The sequence below is a fragment of the Bubalus kerabau genome, chromosome 2 (genome assembly GCF_029407905.1).
Source record: "Bubalus kerabau isolate K-KA32 ecotype Philippines breed swamp buffalo chromosome 2, PCC_UOA_SB_1v2, whole genome shotgun sequence".
Lineage (NCBI taxonomy): Eukaryota > Metazoa > Chordata > Mammalia > Artiodactyla > Bovidae > Bubalus > Bubalus kerabau.
The window spans coordinates 156620091-156641124 of NC_073625.1; the positions used below are offsets into that span (position 1 = coordinate 156620091).

The following is a 21034-nucleotide window of genomic DNA, read 5'->3' on the forward strand; positions in this document are numbered from 1 at the left end:
ATACTATCCAGAAATCCTCCTTTTATATCAGCCTCAGGTGAATATAAATCAAATTCCACTGCAGTGGATACTGTCATTGTGAGCTTCCTTGTAAGGAAGTCATTCACTGACAGAGTGTAAGACAGGTAAACTAGGCTGCTGCTGCTAAGTCACTTCAGTCGTGTCCGACCTTGTGCGACCCCATAGACGGCAGCCCACCAGGCTCCCCCGTCCCTGGGATTCTCCAGGCAAGAACACTGGAGTGGGTTGCCATTTCCTTCTCCAATGCATGAAAGTGAAAAGTGAAAGTGAAGTCGCTCAGTCGTGTCCGACTCTTAGCGACCCCATGGACTGCAGCCCACCAGGCTCCTCCATCCATGGGATTCTCCAGGCAAGAGTACTGGAGTGGGGTGCCATTGCCTTCTCTGAAACTAGGCTAAGTTCTTCCAAGAAAGGGGGCTCGGCACTTATCATTCAGTTAACAGTATAATGGGGTGTTGGAGTTAAAAGAACCTTAGAGTACATGGGGTCCAACCTTGTCATCATTGGCAGGTGTCTTTCCAGCTGCTCAAGCACTCCTAGGGACAGAAAATGTATTACTTTACCACTAGTCCACATGCTTTTTAAATAGATATTTTCTGATCATGAAAATAATATTTATTGTAGAAAATTCAGAAAACACAGAAAAAGACTATTAAAATACAACAAAAATTACCCATCATCCCCAAACCCAAAAACATCCAATAGAAATGTTTGGATGTGATTCCTGTTAAGTTACTCATCCTTTGTATTGGTTTTTTTTTTTTTTTTTTTTTTTGGAAAATTCTACCTTTTGGTAATTTCTAACTTTTGGTCTTAATCTCTCACACTCAGCCACACAAAATTTCTACTCCCTCTTCCCCAAGACAACCAAGTAGTTGATTCAAAGTATTCATCCAAAACCATGTATTTCTCATCCAATATATGCCAGATACTATGCCAAGGCATTGACTGATAAATTGTCGATGCTTTTAAGAGACTCAGTAAATAAGTACATATTTATCTATTAAGTAAAGCAAAGCAGAAAGCCCCACTTTTAAAAAAAAATTTTATTGGCATATAGTTGCTTTCCAATGTTGTGTTAGTTTCCACTATATAGAAAAGTGAATCAGTTATATACATACATACATACATATATACATGTGTGTGTGTGAAGTCGCTCAGTCGTGTCCGATTCTTTGCGACCCCGTGGACTGTAGCCCGCCAGGCTCCTCTGTCCATGGGATTCTCTAGGCAAGAATACTGGAGTGGGTTGCCATTTCCTTCTCCAGGGGATCTTCCCAACCCAGGGATCGAACCTGGGTCTCCTGCATTGCAGGCAGACGCTTTATCCTCTGAGCCACCAGGGAAGCTACATATATACATATATATATATGCTTTTTTAGACTTCCTTCCCATTTTGGTCACCACCAGAGCATACTCCCACCACTGAGTAGTTCCCTGTGAGAACTCTGAATATTCATTGGAAGGACTGATGCTGAAACTAAAGCTACAATACTTTGGGCACCTGATGTGAACAGCCAACTCACTGGAAAAGATCCTGATGCTGGAAACTATTGAAGGCAAAAGGAGAAGGGGTGGCAGAGGATGAGGTGGTTGGATCGCATCACTGACTCAATGGACTTGAATTTGAGCACACTCCAGGTGATTATGAAGGACAGAGAAGCCTGATGTGCTTCAGTTCATGGGGTCACAAAGAGTCGGACCTGACCTAGCAGCTGAACAACAGCAACAATGTTCAGATCCTGTGCTAGGCATTGGGAATGCTGTGGTCATCAAGATATCCCAACCTTTGTGGAATTTATATTCTAGTAGAAGAGAAAGATGGTAAAGTCTTTCCTTAATTAATTATGAAATTGCTATATGACTAGTACTTCAAGGAAGCACAATGGATAGAGATCATGAAATGAAAGGACTGACCTTGTCAGGAAGGTAAGGACAGCTTATCTTCTTTATCTGACCTGAGATCTGAAGGACCAACAGGAGTTATTAGTCTGCAGGAAAGGTGAAGGAAAAGCAGAAGAGAAGAGAGATCACAATCAGAGAAGATCACAGGGAGGAGAAAGGCACAGTCCATTGGCCTATCAAAGCAGGCCAGCATGTCCAGAAAACAGCCGAGAGGAGAGGAACACTGATAAGGATGGTGAGACAGGGAGATGGGCAAGTCATGCAGCCCAGAGGGAGAGCTATTGGCAGGCTTTATCTAGGGTGACATGATTAGAGCAGCAGTTTTATAAGCCTCCCAGCTGCTGTGTGGAGAATGGGTTGTTGGGAAAGCAAGAATAGAGACTGGGAGAAAGATAGGAGGCTACTAATATAGTACAGGCAAGAGACTGTAAGGAGCGGGTGGCACTGGAAATAGAAATGAAGGGTTGGTGAGGTATTTTTGAAATAAAAATTACAGGACTTGGATAGGAATCCACTCTCTGGATTCTGACACCACTCGATTAGGTGGTAGCACTATTCTGTAAAGAGAACACTCAGAGGACGTCACGTTGAGGGAAGGTCTTGTCTGCAGAGGAGGGATAATGAGAGTGCGATGTCACAGGCTTGGCAGAGACAGAGAAGGAGGCAGCAGACAGTGCGGAGGGGTTGCAAACCCTCCTCCAGAGAAGAGGTGATAATATCCTGGGCCTTGAAGAAGGAATCCAGTTTTCTTCTCTAGTAGACCTGTCTTTTCACACTCTCCAGTCAAAGAGGAGAGAGCCCATTCTAGTTTTAGGGGACCAAGTTGCAAAGGCTCAGGATCAAAGATAAAGTAAGAGACAACATAAGTAAGCAAGAATGAGGACAGGATCACTTATTTTTAATGACTTATTTGTGCCCTTGTTCCAAAAGTTATTTATGATTTTTTTTAACAACAACAACAAAAATGTGTTGTAGATTTTAAAAATAACTGTGGTGGACACTGATGGTGCTAGTCCATTCAGACTGCTATCACAAATCACCCTGGACTGGGTGACATATAATGACAGCCATTTATTTCTCAGTTCTGGAGGCTGAAATACCAAGCAAGAACAAGGGGCCAGAAGATTCAGTGTCTGGTGAGGTCCTGCTTCTGGTTCACATATGGCCATCTTCTTGTTGTGTCCTCATGTGGCAGATGAGTGAGGGAGCTCTCTGGGTTTCTTTTATGAGGGCACTCATTCCATTCATGAGGGCTGTGCTCTCATCTCCTGATTACTTCCCAAAGGTACCACCTCCAAACACCATCACATCAGAGACTAGATTTCAACACATGAATTTCAAGGGACACAAACATTCAGTCTATAGCACTAATGCATTACCAAGACCCTTCTCCAGTGAAGAACTTGGTGCTGCAGCACAAATTTGAACTAAGGGTCAGACACGACAACAAAAGAAGGGTCATTCTACCTCCAGAGCCCTCCCTGGGGTCAGGTGAGGCTATCACTGGGGCTACATCAAAGCTCAACTTTTCCCCCTCCCCAATCTTGATTTTTCTCCACTTCCTCCCATAGATGTTGATTCTAAGGGTACACCTTAATAAATATTCTGAACCTTAAATTCGGTCTCAGGGTCCACTTCCCAGAAAGTCCAGCCAGACTGAGAGTAAATAAAGGCATAGCGCAGAAGGAAGCAGGCAGGAGGAACAGTCACCAGGCTGACAGTAGCAGATTAAATGGGTGCTGTGAGGCTCTCCCCACTGCAAAAGGCAGATGGGGCTCAGAGCTGACTCCATGCTTCCATGCAGCCAGAATTAGGAGAGGCATTCACTCAGATCCATGAGTCACAGTTTCCCAGACTAAAAATAAGCCAGCTGCCCAGAGGAAGAAAATACTCCCAATATTGAGACCTAATATTTTCCCTGTGGGGCCTCCCCAAGAGAACTCTGATATAGAAACAACCTTCCATATCTCCCGCTCAGGGCAAGAGTATGTTTCACAAGGATGTGTAAGGGTACAAACACCCTCATGACTTCAAATAGGCAAAGAATGTGATTTTCTTTATTACGTTGTGCATGCTAAATTGCTTCAGTTGTGTCCGACTCTGAGACCATATGGACTGTAGCCCACCAGGCTCCTCTGTCCATGAGATTCTCCAAGGCAAAAATACTGTAGTAGGTTGCTATGCCCTCCTCCAAGGGATCTTCCCGACCCAGGGATTGAACCCTGGGTCTCTTATGTTTTCTGCATTGGCAAGTGTGTTCTTTACCATTAGTGCCACCCAGGAAGCCTGGTTTTATTACTTTGTATTTTACTTAATTTATGCCTTGAACCCTGGGTCCCAAATCACCTGATGAAAAAAATGTCATCTTAGTCTAGTTGGGGGAAATTCAGTCAACTAGGAGTAGTCTCACCCACTCCAGTGTTCTTGCCTGGAGAATCCCAGGGACCGGGGAGCCTGGTGGGCAGCCATTTCTGGGGTCGCACAGAGTCGGACGCGATTGAAGTGACTTAGCAGCAGCAGCAGGAGTGGTCTCCATCTATTCAGGTTTTTCCTAGCCCCCCTTCCCCACAACATCCCCAAATGTATTATTTATGCAACAAGGTTCATATCCTAGTTCCTCACGGTCATGAGATTTTTTAACCTCAAAATTGCTACTTGAGAGACTTAAAATCCTATTTTCTGAAAGTATTATCTCTGCTGTGAGGCTCACAAGTTCATTCTGAAATTCAGAGGCTGACAATTCACTGTTATTTCTCTCTAACTTCTTTTCGCATCCCTTTTCTAAGGCAGTGAATGTTTCCTGAAGCCTGAATGAGGAGGTGGGGTGGTGGGGGAGGGCAAAAACCAGTCTCAAGGATTTTTAAAAAGCCTATCGGTTAATAGATTGATTGTTATTGATTTTCAAAAATAACGTTCTGCATTGAAAACCAATAGTGCAACACTAGTATACAAAAAAAGTAAAAGTAATTTGGGTGAGGGGCTCAAACTATGTGGTCCAGACAGACAGCGTGTGGTAAGAAGTAATTAAGTCAAAGATGCATTGATTGAAGTGTAGTTGATTTACAATGTTGTATTAATTTCTGCTGGACTGCAAAGTGATTCTTTATACATACATGTACATTTTATTTTCTATTTTCTATTTTTTTCCATTTTTCCATTATGGTTTATCACAGGATATTGAATCTAGTTTCCTGTGTTATATGGTAGGATCTTATTGCTTATCCATTCTATTAATATATGTAATAGTTTGCATCGGCCAACCCCAAACTACCAATCTGTCCTCTGCTACCGTCCTTCCCCCTTGGTAACCACAAATCTGCTCTCTATGTCTGAGTCTGTTTCCGTTTCACAGATAGGTTTATTTGTGTCATATTTTAGATTCCACATACAAGTGGCATACAACTGACATACAATATTTGTCTTCCTCTGTCTGACTTATTTCACTTAGCATAATACCCTCCAAGTCCATCTATGTTTCTGCAAATGGCATTATTTTGTTCTTTTTTATAGTTGAATACTATTCCGTTGTATACAGGTACCTTCTTTAAGGGATGTACTTTAGCATGGAGGAATAGATAGACTGTACAACTTTCAAGCAACTTTTCACAAGGGTCCTCCAATGGGAATTAGGATTCTCTAAGATTTATTTATATAATATTAGGGAAGAACTTTTTATATTCTTTTACAAATTAATCACTAAAGGGATGTTGCCAATAAGCTTAATACATAATGGTCTATTTCTAGGAACCCTGCCTTCCAGGTATTGAGTATTATGCCAAAAGAATTTTGTTTAGCTCACAGAAAGCATCCTGACCAGGCCCACCAGTGAACGACTGCAGAGAGGGAGAAATTAACACACCCCTCCTCCAGAGGCTGACGGGAACCAGGAAGTGTTTGACTACTCCCTCCCTTCTACAGAACCCTGAATTCTAACTCAGGCAAGATCGTTCTTTGAGGGCACAAGTCCAGTATCTTCTCAGTTTGCTAACTTTCTGAATAAAGCGTTAGTCCTTGCTTGCTAGACCTTGCCGCAGCAACTTATCTCTCGATTTACTGGCCTGCTGTGTGGCAAACAGTAAGAGCTTATTTGGTAACAAGTTTTGGTGAGCCGTCCAGGGACCTTTCTGCTCGTAGCGAACTGACCTCAGTTGGAGAATTCTGGGGTAAGTTCCTAGCAGTTTCAGGGACCACTTGTCTTGAGGATCTTCCCTTCAGAGTTCACCAAAGTGACACTGGCTGCCCCAGGACTTCGCAGTTGGAGCAAAGAATCCTTTGGGCTCCGACGGGTTCCATCCAGTAGGGTAAGTCACTCTGCTGCACACAGCTAGAAACTATTTTCCCTCTGTTTGGGGCTTTTTCTCCAGAACAAACCTATTTGTTTTGTATTTAAGTTTAGTACCCTGTTGAAGAGAGGAAAGAGTTGTTGGACTTTTACCTGACTGGTGAACCAGTTCGTTTCTTTGGATGCTAGTATTTCTGTGTGCCGTTTGTGTTTTGTCTTGAATTTCTATCTTTAAAAATGGGGAATGTTTAAACTATCCTTAAAGAAAGTCCTCCAAGGCACATTTTAAGGGGTCTGAGGACAGCTATGAACCCATGGGTGAGAGGAAGATGATATTTATTGTAACAATGTGTGGCCACAATACCTATTAGGATCTCCACAGAGGGGTAGGGCAGGTTATCTTGGGACCCTGTGCACCATGTGCCGCTACCCTTGCTGTGTTAATTATGTCATTTATGGTCTCCTGTGTCATGGGTACATGTAAAACTCCAAGACCAAGCTTGAGGGTTTATTTAGGATTTTCTATTTGTTCTTTAGGTTTTTAAGTTTCATTTTATTTGGTACTATTTCTTCATTGATAGCCAAATCAGTTTTGTGATACTTAAAACTTTTACTGATGTCAGATGGAGGAAAGGAACAAGAAAAAAACCTGTCTGTTCTTGTCCAAGAGTGGGACATTCCAAGGAAGAAGAGAAAGTTTCCATTTGGCTCTTAAAATCACCAAAAGCTATAAATAGAAATAGAATTGTCTTTTCCATAAATATATTAAAGGCTCTAGCCATCTAAACAGATGACTTACTTGCCAGAAACCCAATTTGAATCCAGTATCTTTTGTAACTGGTGGGTTTTACATTGTTGTACCCAGTTCATGGCTAAAATTTTGGAATGGGAACTATGAGGTCCCTGTGTCTGTACATGTGTTATGGTGGCATTCCCAATAATAATTTGTCAACTCTATCTATCTAATTAGCTTAAAGAAAATTAAGTGCTTATATAAATACTCAAGCATAAAAGAAACTGGCCACAATGAGTTTGAGGTTCATGTGATCTAGGAAATATTCAGTATTAATATCTAGTGTTAGCATAGGCTTGTTGGTTTGATACAGATGTGCATTTAGTCATCAACATTAACTAAAATACTTTTAATGTACCTAGGCTTACTAGAAAGCAAACACAACCTTATTATTCCTGTTACAAAAGCTTTTAATTAAAATAGAGGTAAATGAAGAGTTTTGGATAAACTCCGTGGGAATAATGGTTTGGGAATATCTATCAAAAAGAGTCTCTCCAGATTTTCATAACTTGAAACTAAACTAAGTTCTAAAATAAGATTAAACATAATTGAAAAAATAAATCTTAAAAGTGGCACAAAACCTTAATTTGTTCACTTAAGAGGACAGAGTTTTCTTAAAATATTGAACTGCTTTTGGTGATAGATTGTGAGTTTCTTTAAGTGATCTGTATTTGCCGTTGAGATATTTTATCACTGGTTAAAGCTTTTTAATATTTTTGACAAGCTTCCCAAAGATCAAGTTCTAAGTGGAGTTCATTTGACCTCTGGCTAACTTTGGGAGTTCCTGGAGGGTCCCTGGAACATCTCAAATTGCTTTCTCTCTCAGAGAGAGGAATATTAAACTAAGTGAGCTTCTTTGGTTGAGTTGTTGAATTGCATAAGAGGCATTGTCAAATGAGTGGTGATAAAACTTCTCAGATTGTATTACATGGATAATTTTTTTTTTTTTTTCTCTTTGGCTGTGCTGGGTCTTCATTGCTGTGCGCGGGCTTTCTCTAGTTGCGTCAAGTGGGGGCTGTTCTTTGTGGTGCATGGGCTTCTCATTGTGGTGGCTTGTCTTATTGCAGGCTCTAGACCATGCAGGTTCTGTTGTGACTCGCACTCAGTACTTGCAGCTCGAAGTTGTGGCACACAGGTTTAGTTGCCCCCCGGCATGTGAAATCTTCCCGAAAGGGATCCAGCCCACATCCCCTGCATTGGCAGGCAGATTCTTAACCACTGAACCACCAGGGAAGTCTGGGTAAAAGTTATTAATGCACGCATTCTAGAAATTTATATGGAACTTCTAAAATTCTGGTATATCCTGGAAATGGTATAAGTCATTAATTATCTTAAATTGTTTGTCATGGCAGTAATCAAGTTTCTGTTCAATTACATTGTAATCTCCATTGGTTGGTGCCAAAGCAAAAAGGGCATCCTTTTAATAGATCAATTGCTAGCTTTGGTTTTACAGTGGCTTTCAAATGACTGTAGCTATTTTGTGAAGAAACAGGAAAGAATGGTGAAATCCTTTATGTGCAAGCATTTATACAATTATCAGAGAAAAGAAGGGAATGAAAATGATGATCTGTTGCTTCAGACCTTAACTTCTCTGGCTGTTAAGCCAATATATCTACCCCTTCTCTCACTTCTGCTCCTATCCAGTTCCAGTTCCTGACACAGAGGCCTAGGACTTCCCCTCCTTATAGAGGTCAATTAGAAAATTCTATGTTACTTTCTGAGCCACTGGGACTTGGTCTGATATCGCCACCTAAGACCCGACAGGGCACCCAATTTGGGCCAAGAGTCACTTTCCAGACCTGGCAATTTCCCTTGCACCAATATCTCTTATGGGGCCTAAAAGCAAACAACTAGCCAGCTGGGTTTATCTTTAGTTGGAAATACTGCAACACCTGAAGCCCACTTGGCAGAACCCACAGCTGACCCAAATTAGAACCCCAGTGAGGGAAGAATGCCCTTATTCAAGCATTGCTTATTAGTGCATCTTGGCAGGGCTCTGAAAATGAAAACCAAAGCAAGAGTTTGAACAAAATTCAAGAAATTCTGCAAAACAAATGAAGACCTTTCTGAATTTTTGGAAGGGACTTATCAGGGCTACAGATGTCATACTGACACAGGTCCCAAGGCCCCTGAAAATGTTAGAGTGGGAAATTTGACCTTTTGGGGCAAAATGCCTCAGATATCAAGAACAAGTTGCAGAAATTAGATGATACCTTTAGAATGAACCCTTCTCAATTGGTAGATGTTGCTTTTAAAAGTATTCAACAGGAAACAACAGAAGAAAGAAGATGCAAGATGAAACGCCAAGTTTTTGGCAGCGGCTTTGGATTCCCAGAGGCAAGGAACTGAAGAGGTAAGACACTATTGGGGAAGGAACAATGTCTTACTGTAAGGAGGAGGAACAGAGGAAAACAGATTGCCCTCAGCTAAAGCAGAAGACAACAATAAAAGACTTGAGCATCTTATGCAGGAGAAAGTGAGGAACCCTCTGAATGAAGAGGCCCAGGGCCTCCTTTGGACTTGAGGTGCCTAATTCCCCACAGGAGCTCAGGATAAAATGGACAGTGGGGAACAAGCTGATTAATGGATAGACCTCACCCTGAAGTTTTTCACTGGAATACCTTGACATCAGAGTTCCACCAGAACACCTTAAGCCTATAGCTGGAGCTCATGAAAATCCCCAAAAAGGAGACAAGGGCCCTCTCCCCCCAGGGTCTTAAAAATAACCTAAAGACTGCTGTCAGACCTCCCCAGACACAACACAGAGGAACCTGTCCCACCAAGGACTGAAAACTGGACTTTACTAAGATGCCTTGGATTGCAGGAAACTTCAGACAACCCGTTAGTGTTTGTGTGGGCACATTTTTAGAATGAGTGAAAGCATACCCCCCTGGACAAAAAAAATCTCTGAGGTGGTTAAAGCCCTCTTAGGGAAACTGTCCACTGATTTAGATTAAGGCGTTAAAGCTACATTCAACCTGAAAAGCACAATCAACAGAAAAAGAAACTAAGAAAATGAGCCATACATTAAAAAGAGATGTCTCTAAATAGATCAAGAGACTGATTTAACTTGGGATAAGGCCTTGCCAGTTGCTCTGCTATGAATCAATGGCTACCAGAAGCAGGCTTAAATTAAGGCCTATTAAAATATTGTATGGTAGGAAATTCCCTGGTGGTCCAGTGGTTAGGACTCTTGTGTTTCTACTATAGCGGGGCCTAGGCTCTATTCCTGTGTTGGGGAACTAAGACCCTGCAAGCCACATGGCATGGCTAAAATAAGATAAATAATAGAATAATTAATAAAGTAATAAAGTAAAATAAAATAATAAAATAAAATATTGTATGGTAGGCCATTCAAGGTGTCTGCCCAGGCAGGAGAATCTATAAATGCTAAAAAACCTAGCAGTTGCCAGCTAAAAGTTTGAACACTACACTCAGCTCTGTTCATGGGTAAGCTAAAATAACTTTGTTTAGTTCATAGGAACAGCCTGCCGAAGCCCACCTGAGAACGACTGCAGGGAGGAAGAAATTAGCACATCCCTTCAGAGGCTAATGGGAAGCAGGAAGTGTTTGACTTTACTCTCTCCCCTTTTAGTGTAAAAGAAGCATGAATTCCAACTTGGGCAAGATTATTCTCTAGGGGCATGAGTCCACCATCTCCTTGGTTTGCTGACTTTTCTAATGAAGTCACTGTTTCTTCCCCCACAGCTTTCCTCTCAATTTATTAGCCTGTAGTGCAGAGAGCAGTAAAAGCTTGGGCTCGTTAACTGTACTTCCATATTTCAGATATCTGCTTCCAAAAAGCATAAAAGTTCTGAAGGTTTTATCTTTAAGTGGAAGCCCTTTGAGAAACATGAGGTGGTCTGCCAAAATGAAAAAGCCATTATGGAAGTTATGATCATTTTGGTGTCTGTCACCACTAACTAGGGCTTCCTAGGTGGCTCAGTGGTAAAGAATCTGCCTGCCGATGCAGGAGATGCACGAGACATGGGTTCTATCCCTGGGTCAGAAAGAGCCCCTGGAGAAGGAAATGGCAACTCACTCCAGTATTCTTCCCTCGGAAATTCCATGGACTAAGGAGCCTGGTGGGCTACAGTCCAGGTGGTCTCAGTCAGGCACAGCTGAGTGACTGACCGGTAATGCACACCACTAAGCCCAGGCATTTGTTTTACATTTCAGATCCCTGGAAAGGACAGGCTTGGAGTGGTGGTGAGGGTGTAGGTTGAAAGTTCAAAGGCTACTGAGGTTACGGTGAGTAGCAAAGCAGAGTACCTCCACTTCAATTACAAAGTTCAAGAAGGCAAGAAGCCCCCTGAAGATGGAATTAAAATAGCAGATGCCTCAGAGCTCTGACTGCTGACAATGCTGAAAACATGAAAAGACTCCGTTTTCCGTCTGGATTGCTGTGGAGCAGACACTTTCGGTTTATACCCTCAAGGGGAGATGGAGAGATGCTTTCTGTAAATAAGAATGAGTGACTTGAAGGTGATCTATTTAAATAGTCAGCTTGGGTTGTCCTTAACTCTAAGGAAAACAAGCAGCCCGTACAGCTGAATGTCTTTTGGTGTTATTAAGCCCTTCACACCAGGGCTGTGAAGTTAGTCACTGACTTTACATCTGTATGTTCCTGTTTTATCTTGTTTTGCAAATACTGTTTGGCTTTTTGTTTGTTTGTTTGTTTTTTAATAAATCGAAGATCTGTGGCAACCCTGCATCAAGCCAGTAATTTTTCTAGCAGCATTTGCTTCCTTCCTGACTTTGTCACATTTTGGTAATTCTTGTACTATTTCAAACCTTTTCATTATTTGTTATGGTGATCTGCAATGTTACTGTTGTAATACCTATCCACTGATGTTACTAGTGTAATTGTTTAGGGTCATCACAAACTGTACCCATGTCAGATGACAAACTTAATCAATAAATATTTGTGTTCTGACTGCTCCACCAACAAGCCTTTCTCCATCTCTCTCCCTCTACTAGGGCCTTCCTATTCCCTGAGGCACAATAATACTGAGATCAAGCCAATTGTAGCCCTTTAGTGGCATCCAGGTGTTCAAGTGAAAGTCACACATCTCTCACTTTAAGTCAAAAACTAAAAATGATTAGCTTAATGAGGAAGGCATGTCAAACGCTGAGACAGGTCAAAAGCTGGGCCTCTTGCACCAAACAGTGAACCAAATTGTAAATGCAAAGGCAAAGTTCTTGAAGGGAATTAAAAGTGCTACTCCAGTGAACACATGAATGATTAGAAAGCAAAACAGCCTTATTGCTTAGATGGAGAAAGTAATAGTGGTTTGGACAGAAGATCAAGCCAGCCACAAAATTGCCTTAAACCAAAGCCTAATCCAGAGCAAGTCTGTGCTGCTGCTGCTAAGTCGCTTCAGTCGTGTGCGACTCTGTGTGACCCCACAGACGGCAGCCCACCAGGCTCCACCATCTGTGGGATTCTCCAGGCAAGAACACTGGAGTGGGTTGCCATTTCCTTCTCCAATGCATGAAAGTGAAAAGTGAAAGTGAAGTTGCTAAGTGTCTGACTCTTCATGACCCCATGGACTACAGCCTACCAGGCTCCTCCGTCCACGGGATTTTCCAGGCAAGAGTACTGGAGTGGGTTGCCATTGCCTTTTCTGAGAGCAAGGCTGTAGCTGTCTTCAATTCTTTGAAGGCTGAGCGATCAGGAAGCTGTAGAAGAAAATCTAACAGAGGTTGGTTAATTAGGTTTAAGGAAAGAAGCCATTTCCACATCATGAAAGTTCAGGATGAAGCAACAAGTGCTGAATGGAGGTGGCTACACTAAGCAACAGCCTTGTATAGAAAAGCGATGTCATCTAAGACTTTCATAGCTTGAGAGGAGAAGTCAATGCCTGGCTTCAAAGCTTCAAAGGACAGGCTGATTCTTCTTGTTAGGGACTTATGCAGGTGGTGATTTTAAATTGAATCCAGCACTCCTTACCATTCTGAAAATCCTAGGCCTTTAAGAATTGTGCTAAATTTACTCTGCCTCTGCCCATAAATGGAACAGTAAAGCCTAGATGACAGCACATTTGTTAACAACATGATTTACTGAATATTTTAAGCCTGCTGTTGAGACTTACTGCTCAGAAAAAAAAGACCCCTTTCAAAATGTTACTGCTCACTGACACTACGCCTGGTCATCCATGAGCTCTGGTGGAGATGTTGTTGCTTAGTTGCTAAGTTGTGTCTCTTTGCAACCCCATGGACTGTAGTACGCCAGGCTCCTCTGTCCTCTGCTGTGTCCCAGAGTTTGGTCAAATCCATGTCCATTGAGTCAGTGATACTATCTGACCACCTCATCCTCTTCTGTCCCCTATTGAGACTAATCGATGCCTGCAAACAGAACATCCATTCTGCAGCCCGTGAATCAAGGAGTAATTTTGACTCTCAAGTCTTATTATTAATAGTTAAAAATACATTTTATAATGCTATAGCTGTTGTAGATAGTGATTGCTCTGATGGATCTGATGAAAGCTAATTGAAAACCTTCTAGAAAGGATTCATCATTTTAAATGCCATTAAGAACTATTCATGATTCATGGGAAGAGGTCAAAATATCAACATTAGCAGGAGTTTGGAAAAAGTTTATTCCAACCTTCATGGATGACTTTTATGGGTTCAAGACTTCAGGGGAGGAAGTAATGCAGATGTGGAAATAGCAAGAGAACTAAAATTGGAAGTGGAGCGTGAAGATGTGACCGAATTGCTGCAAGCTCATGATAAAACTATTTGTTTTGTATTTTGGCTGCACTAGGTCTTTGTGCTTGGGGACGTCTCTAGTTGAGGTGCACAGGCTTAGTTGCCCCATGGTATGTGGAATCTCTTAGTTCCCCGACCAGGAATGGAACCCACAACCCCTGCATTGGAAGGTGGATTCTTAACCACTGGAGCACCAGGGAAGTCCCTGACAAAATTTTAATGGATGAGGAGTTGCTTTTTAGGGATGAGCAAAGAAAGTGATTTCTTGATATGGAATATACTCCTGGTGAGCATACTATGAAGATTATAGAAATGACAACAAAGGTTTTAGAATATTACATAAACTAAGTTAATAAAGAGGCAGCAGGGTGTGAGAGGATTGACTAATTTTGAAAGGTCTACTGTGGGTAAAGGTTACTGAACAGCATTGCATGTAACAGAGAAATGATTCATGACAGGAAGAGTCAATTAATGCGTCAAACTTCATTGTCTCTTATTTTAAGAAATTGCCAGACACCACCCCAGCCTTCCCTGGTGGCTCAGGCAGTAAAGAATCTGCCTGTAATGTGGGAGGCCTGTGTTCAATCCCTGGGTTGGGAAGATCCCCTGGAGGAGGAAATGGCAACCCACTCCAGTATTCTTGCCTGGAGAATCCCACGGACAGAGGAGCCTGGTGGGCTACAGTCCATGGGATCACAAAGAGTCAGACACAACTGAGTGACTAACACATAGCCGTGCCTTTAGCAACCACCACCCAGATCAGTCAACAGCCATCAACATCAAGGCAAGACGCTTCACCAGCAAAAAGATTAAAACTTGCAGAAGGCTCAGATGAAGGTTAGCACTTTTTTAGCAATAAAGTATTTTTTTAATGAATTGTTTGTACATTGTTTTTTTTAGACATAATGCTATTGCACACTCAATATACTGCAGTATAGTGTAAACATAGCTGTTTATATGTATTGGGAAACCAAAAATTCTTGAGACTCACGTTATTGCAATATTTTGTTTTGGTGCAGTGGTCTGGAATCAAACATGCAATATCTCTGAGCTATGCCTGTATATCTGCAGGCCAAAGTTTCAATATTAATATTTCACCTATACAACTCCTTAACTCCACAACAAGTACTAATATTTTAAAGGATTTGTGAGTAGGTGGGCTAGGTGGAGGTAATGAAGATAATGGCAACGTCCTTCAAAAGGTCCTTGCACACAATGTGCCCTGGACCCTGCAGCAGGCCACCGCCAACCCACGCCTCCACCGGAGACTCCTAGACACTCACAGTTTGTGGGTCATCTGCTTGGCAGCTTATGCCACACCCAGGATTGCAGCACCCAGAGCCCCTGTCCCTGCGGGTCATAGTGGAGAGTTCTGACAAAACACAGTCCACTAGAGAAGGCAATGGCAAACTACTTCAGTATTCTTACCTTGAGAACCCCATGAACAGTATGAAAAGGGAAAAAGATAGAACACTGAAAGATGAACTCCCCAGGTCAGTAGGTGCCCAATATGCTACTGGAGAAAGATGGAGAAATAACACCAGAAAGAATGAAGAGACGGAGCCAAAGCCAAAACAACGCCCAGCTGTGGATGTGACTGGTGATGGAAGTAAAGTCTGATGCTGTAAAGAACAATATTGCACAGGAACCTGGAATGTTATATCCATGAATCAAGGTAGATTGGAGGTGGTCAAACATGAGATAGCAGGCGTGAACATCGTCCTTTTAGGAATCAGTGAACTAATATGGACTGGAATGGGTGAATTTAACGCAGATGACCATTATATCTACTACTGTGGGCAAGAATCCCTTAGAAGAAATGGAGTAGCCCTTGTAGTCAACAAAAGAGTCCAAAATGCAGTACTTGGATGCAGTCTCAAAAATGACAGAATGATCTGTTTGTTTCCAAGGCAAACCATTCAATATCACAGTATTTCAAGTCTATGCCCCAACCACTAATGCTGAAAAGCTAAAGTTGAATGGTTCTGTGAAGACCTACAAGACTTTCTAGAAGTAACACCCAAAAAAGATGTCCTTTTCATTATAGGGGACTAGAATGCAAAAGTAGGAAGTCAAGAGACATCTGGAGTAACAGGTAAATTTGGCCTTAGTGTACAAAATGAAGCAGGGCAAAAGCTAACAGAGTTTTTCCAAGAGAACACACTGGTCATAGCAAACACCCTCTTCCAACAACACAAGAGAAGACTCTACACATAGACATCACCAGATGGTCAATACCGAAATCACGTTGATTATATTCTTTGCAGCCAAAGATAGAGAAGCTCTATACAGTCAGCAAAAACAAGACCGGGAGCTGACTGTGGCTCAGATCATGAACTCCTTATTGCCAAATTCAGACTGAAATTGAAGAAAGTAGGGAAAACCACTAGACCATTTAGGTAGGACCTAAACCAAGTCCCTTATGATTATACAGTGGAAGTAACAAATAGATTCAAGGGATTATATCTGATAAACAGTGCCTGAAGAACTATGGACAGAGGTTCATGACATTGTACAGGAAGCAGTGATCAAGACAATCCCAAGAAAAGAAATGCAAAAAGGCAAAATGATTGTCTGAGGAGGGCTTACAGATAACTGAGAAAAGAAGAGAAGTGAAAGGCAAAGGAGAAAAGGAAAGATACACCCATTTGAATAGAGTTCCAAAGAATAGCAAGGAGAGATAAGAAAGCCTTCCTCAGTGATCAATGCAAAGAAATAGAGGAAAACAATAGAATGGGAAAAACTGGAGATCTCTTCAAGAAAATTAGAGATACCAAGGGAATATTTCATGCAAAGATGGGCACAATAAAGGACAGAAATGGTATGGACCTAACAGAAGCAGAAGATATTAAGAAGAGGTGGCAAGAATACACAGAAGAGCTATACGAAAAAAATCTCCATGACCCAGATAACCACAATGGTGTGATCACTCACCTAGAGCCAGACATCCTGTAATGTGAAGTCAAGAGGACCTTAGGAAGCATCACTACAAGCAAAGCTAGTGGAGGTGATGGAATTCCAGTTCAGCTATTTCAAATCCTAAAAGATAATGCTGTGAAAGTGCTGCACTCAATATGCCAGCAAATTTGGAAAACTCAGCAGTGGCCACAGGGCTAGAAAAGGTCAGTTTTCATTCCAATGCCAAAGAAATGCAATGCCAAAGAATGTTCAAACTAACACACAGTTGCACTCATCTCACACACTAGCAAAGTAATTCTCAAAAGTCTCCAAGCCAGGGTTCAACAGTATGTGAACCATGAACTTCCAGATATTCAAGCTGGATTTAGAAAAGGCAGAGAAACCAGAGATCAAATTGCCAACATCCATTGGATCATCAAAAAAGCAAGAGAGTCCTAGAAAACATCTACTTCTGTTTTATTGATTATGCCAAAGCCTTTGACTGTGTAGATCACAACAAACTATGGATAATTCTTAAAGAGATGGGAATATCAGACCACGTTACCTGCCTCCTGAGAAATCTGTATGCAGGTGAAGAAGCAGCAGTTAGAACTGGACATGGAACAAGAGACTGGTTCCAAATAGGAAAAGGAGTATGTCAAGACTATATATTGTCACCCTGTTTAATGAGTATATTATGTGAAATGCTGGGCTGGATGAAGCACAAACTGGATCAAGATTGCCAGAAGAAATATCAATAACCTTAGATATGCAAATGACACCACCCTTATGGCAGAAAGTGAAGACAAACTAAAGAGCCTCTTGATTAAAGGAAAAGAGAGTGAAAAAGTTAGCTTAAAACTCAACATTCAGAAAACAAAGGTCATGGCATCTGGTCCCATCACTTCATGGGAAATAGATGGGGAAACAGTAGAAACAGTGTCAGACTTTATATTTTGGGGCTCCAAAATCACTGCAGATGGTGACTGCAGCCATGAAATTAAAAGACGCTTACTCCTTGGAAGAAAAGCTGTGACCAACCTAGACAGCATATTAAAAAACAGAGACATCACTTTGCCAACAAAAGTTCATCGAGTCAAAGCTATGGTTTTTCCATTGGTCATGTATAGATGTGAGAGCTGAACTATAAAGAAAGCTGAGCACCGAAGAATTGATGCTTTTGAACTGTGGTGTTGGAGAAGACTCTTGAGAGTCCCTTGGACTGCAAGGAGATCCAACCAGTCCATTCTGAAGGAGATCAGCCCTGGGATTTGTTTGGAAGGAATGATGCTGAAGCTGAAACTCCAGTACTTTGGCCACCTCATGTGAAGAGTTGACTCATTGGAAAAGACTCTGATGCTGGGAGGGATTGGGGGCAGGAGGAGAAGGGGACGACAGAGGATGAGATGGCTGGATGGCATCACTGACTCGATGGACGTGAGTCTGAGTGAACTCCGGGAGTTGGTGATGGACAGGGAGGCCTGGCGTGCTGCGATTCATGGGGTCGCAAAGAGTCGGACACAACTGAGCGACTGATCTGATCTGATCTGAAATGTCAACTGTTCCATCCTCATGTATTCAAAGCTCTGTGTGTCACAATGGAAAGTAAGCACAAAGTACTGCGTCGTGTGCCTGAGTGCAATAGTGTCTCAAGGAGAAGCGCTTGTGCAGTTGTTCGAGTTGCTGAACAAGAAGTTTTCTTCGTGGAATATTTTTATTTGAAAGAATAACTGGCAGACAAACCATGATTATTTCAGTCTTGGTTGTTTGACAGACATTTTATCAAAAATTGATGATGTGACTTTTGAGTCAAATATTCAGATTTTTGAAAACTTGAATCCAGTTGTAACCTTAGCAACTTCTCAGTATTTCAAGATTTCTCTGATGAAATGGGTGGTGATTTTTTTATACTGTATAATGTAATTAAATATATCAACACTTGAAAAATCTGTGTAACTTGGTGATCCAATATTTTCTAAATGACCAATACAAAATGTTACAAAATAACCCATGGGTTTAAAAAAAAAAGTCCCTCCAAAGTGCAAGATAGACCATAAGATTTTTTTTAATTACTTATTGATTTATTTTTGGCTGCACTGGTTCTTGCTTTGTGTGGGCTTTCTCTAGTTGCAACGAGGAGGGGCCACTCTCTAGTTGTACTGTGCCAACTTCTCACTGCAGTGGCTTCTCTTGTTTTGGGGTGTGGGCTCAGCAGTTGTGGCACATGGGCTTAGTTGCCCCGAAGCATGTGGGATCTTTCCAGACCAGGGATCAAGCTCATGTCCCCTGCATTGGCAGGCAGATTGTTAACCACTGGACCACCAGGGAAGTCCTAGGCCATAGATTTTTTAATGGAGTACAAGTTTGTTGATAAAGTTTCAAATTCCTAATTTCAACTGACCTTTAAAATACTACCATTTGTTTAGTTTGGAGTATAGTATCAAAGAAGGAAAGCCACAGTTATCTGAAAATACTCCTCCCTTTTCTGATTCCATCTCTGTGTGTCTATTTTCTTCATATACTTCAATGAAAACAATATACCACTATAGACTGAATACAGAAACAAACCCCAGCTGTCTTCTATTAAGCTCGACCTAGAGATATTTCCAGAAATATAAAACAATGCCATCTTATCACTAAAATTTTTGGAAAATATAATCATTTTGTAAAAATATGTTATTCATGTTAATGTAATGGGCTTATTACTGCTTTTTAAATAACAATGTATTTTTTTAATTCCTCATCTTTATTTTCTAATACAGTAAATACTAATAGGCAATACTCACATAAACAAATGGTCTTTGGTATCCTCGATGATTTTTCAAGATTTTAAAAGGTCCTGGGGCCAACCGCTATCCTGGGTCAAGGATATAAACAAGGGTAGAATTGCTAGATCGTGTTTTATCTTTGCTAAATAGATATTTCCAAATTATTCTCTGAAATCATTGCATCAATTTAAACTCTCACTTGCAGCATATCAGATTGTCCATTGCTCACATTCTTCTCAGCATTTTGGAATTATTTCAAACTTAAATATTTACTATTTCTAATAGAAAGAAATGGCAACCCACTCCAGTATTCTTATCTGAAAAATTCCATGGACAAAGGACCCTGGTGGGTTACTGTCCATGGGGTCACAAAAGAGTCAGAAGTGACTCAGCGACTAAAAAACAACAACAATAGGTGCTAAAGTAGTGATGGGGAGTTTATGCACTTTCCATGTATTTATTGGCTCTATGGGCTTTCTCTTCTTCGAAATTTCTGTTTACACTATTTGCCCATTCCTCTACTAAGTTGTCTTTTCACAAGAAATTTTAGGGGCTCTTTACATTTTCCAGGCATGTATCCTAGTTGGTTTCTTTTTTTGCTTTTCAATATTTCTTATTTTATATAATGGATTAAAATCCATTTGTTAGAGATTATATAAAATGCATAATAGTTATGGGTAACATTGATGCAAAAACCCCTTCTATAATTACTTTCCCAGAGTACCAGTTGACTTATTACAAAAAAATCTTTTCATGAACTTCCCTGTTTTAAAACCTTTTACTAATTTTCATTGTATGACATCTAGGCCACCCACTGTTGGATACCACTTATCTTTTCAGACTCATTTCCTAGAATGCTCTTTCAGAAAGCATGTGATTTAGTCCAGAATTTTCCAAACATTTTTGGTCACATGACACTTTGTTTTTAACTATTATATTGACAAAACACTAGTACAGGCACAGAATAAAAGGCTGTTTTTAATTAAGGAGAGAAATATAACTGGTTTAATTATATTAAAAATATATTTGAAATTTGATGTATGATTCTATTTTTTTAACTTTTATATTGGAGTATAATAATTTACAATGTTGCATTAATTTCAGGTATACAGCTAAATGATTCAGTTACTCATATACATATGAAAGTGAAAGAGTTAGTTGCTCAGTCGTGTCCAGCTCTTCATGACCCCATGAACTGTAGCTCACCAAGCTCCTCTATCCATGGAATTCTCCAGGCAAGAATACTGGAATGGGTTGCCATTCCCTTCTCTAGAGAATCTTCCCGACCCAGGGATCCAACCTGGGTCTCCTGTATTGCAGGCAGATTCTTTACCACCTGAGCTACCGGGGAAGCTCATATACATATATCCAGGAGCCTGCTGGGCTGCAGTCCATAGGGTCACTAAGAGTCGGACACAACTGAGCAACTTCACTTTCACTTTTCACTTTCACGCATTGGAGAAGGAAATGGCAACCCACTCCAGTGTTCTTGCCTGGAGAATCCCAGGGACGGGGGAGCCTGGTGGGCTGTCGTCTATGGGGTCGCACAGAGTCGGACACGACTGAAGCGACTCAGCAGCAGCATTCTTTTTCATTATTTTCCCATATAGGTTATTACAAAATATTGAGTAGGGTTCCCTGTTCTATATAGTA

The 21034-nt window shown here is 41.2% G+C and overlaps 1 long non-coding RNA gene and 1 other non-coding gene across 2 annotated transcripts; one reads left to right on the plus strand and one right to left on the minus strand.

The window, feature by feature from the left end:
* Positions 1-1295: 1295 nt before the first annotated feature.
* On the minus strand, positions 1296-1367 carry TRNAC-GCA (transfer RNA cysteine (anticodon GCA)). The gene has a single exon. It is a non-coding gene; the product is annotated as a tRNA-Cys (tRNA).
* A 6203-nt stretch (positions 1368-7570) lies between these two features.
* LOC129643979 (uncharacterized) lies at positions 7571-11712 on the plus strand. The gene is made up of 2 exons (XR_008710636.1): positions 7571-9354; positions 11181-11712. It is a non-coding gene; the product is annotated as an uncharacterized LOC129643979 (long non-coding RNA).
* Positions 11713-21034: the final 9322 nt, after the last annotated feature.